This window comes from Camelus bactrianus, chromosome 26, assembly GCF_048773025.1.
Source record: "Camelus bactrianus isolate YW-2024 breed Bactrian camel chromosome 26, ASM4877302v1, whole genome shotgun sequence".
Classification (NCBI taxonomy): Eukaryota; Metazoa; Chordata; class Mammalia; order Artiodactyla; family Camelidae; genus Camelus; species Camelus bactrianus.
The window spans coordinates 23,612,362-23,613,983 of NC_133564.1; the positions used below are offsets into that span (position 1 = coordinate 23,612,362).

The following is a 1,622-nucleotide window of genomic DNA, read 5'->3' on the forward strand; positions in this document are numbered from 1 at the left end:
TCCAGGTGTATTTTGCTGGTGGGAATGCAAATAAGATCCAGAGGAGGAGGAGGATGTGAATGTGAGCAATGAGACAGATTCCTTGAACTTACCCAGCAGAATGTCTTCTGACGTGATATGACGGGCAGAAAAGAGGGTGTGTGGCTTTCAAATGAAGGGTGACTGGCAGCGAGATGAGATCACATCTTGCATTTTTTTTTTTTTGTCTTAGCATTGGTTTCGCTCTGCATCCTTTCCCATCTGCGCATGTGTACATGTGCAACACACAGACATCTGCATACACTGAAGGGTGGGTAATGAAATCCCACCTCTTAGTAAGCAAATCTAATCCAAGGACCCGAGACACTTGCTTGACCCAATTATCCAGAAACTCAACTGCTTCATCCTCTTCCTTACATTTTGAGAGAGAGAAGGTGGATGGTGGAGCAATGAGAGGACAGGTGAGGTGACCTGAGGTGTATTTTGCTGATAGAACGGCACTTTGGTGCCATATAGTAGGAAGCAATTTGCACAAGTATATAAATGTCTTTTATTTATTTGTTTGTTTGTTTGTTAGTTATTATTTTTGACTGACAGATCCTGCCTCAGGTTTATTTGTACAAACAGCACAGGTAGACACGAGCCCCATGCAGACAGTAGCCCAGGGGTCACACTAGTCCTTCTATCCTTACATCAGAAGATGAAAGCCTCTACTCTGGAGCCTTTGTCGGGGCCTGGGTGCCTTTGGGAGCCTGAGCCTGAGCTGCAGCTGCAGCTGCAGCTGAAGCTGCGGCCTTGGTCTGAGCCTTATCCTTGGCCTTTGGCTGACAGAGCCTGAGATCCTTGGCGATGTGGGCATGAGCACATTTCCTGAGCTTGGGGTGAGCAATGTAGGCAAGTCGACTGAGCCTGTGGCTGTTGCCCTTTGGGATCTTGGGCTTGACCTCCTTGGGCTTTACGAGAGCCTTAATCGCCTCAGCACTTGCACTCGTGGCCTTGGTGTTGTTGGCCTGCATCTTCTTCAGGCCCTTCTTGTGCTTCTTGGCAAAGAGCATGTTCCTCAGGAACTTGGGGTCCACCCCCTTAAGAGATTCGTATTGTTGTGATGGGGGTTTTTTGATGCCGTTTCTGTGCCATTTTCGGAACTGGGTGTGTGTGGTGTGGTTCTTCGACTTGGCCATGTCTGCGCTGGAGCCAGGAGATCCCAAATTGCCTGGGACCAGAAGAGAAAGAGCTATAAACGTCTTTTAAATGTTCTCATTCATTGATCCAGTAATTCTAGATCTAGGAATCCAGCCAAAGGAACTGATATAGAGGACCATGTAGTATGCTAAGGGTACTCACTGTAGTTTTACATATTATACTAAACCATTGGGAAAAACAGACATAATCAAGGATAGTAAATATCAAAATATGTTTAAGTACATCTATAATGTGGAATTACACTGCCAATAAAGGTGATGTTTTGGATGCATTCATTTTCTATATTGAAAAGTAATACATGCACATTGTTTAAAGGGTTAAATAGTGCAAAAGAGAAGAAATAAGAAAATCTTCTTCTCACCTCAGACCCTAGTACTCCTCTATAGATATGACTACTGTTATCAATTATAGATTGTGCTTTAGAAAAGAAAGGAGGGAAA

General features: G+C 44.4%; 1 pseudogene; it reads right to left on the reverse strand.

Moving 5' to 3' along the window:
- Positions 1-567: 567 nt before the first annotated feature.
- Positions 568-1,178, reverse strand: LOC105067636 (large ribosomal subunit protein eL29 pseudogene; annotated as a pseudogene).
- Between the last annotated feature and the right edge of the window lie 444 nt (positions 1,179-1,622).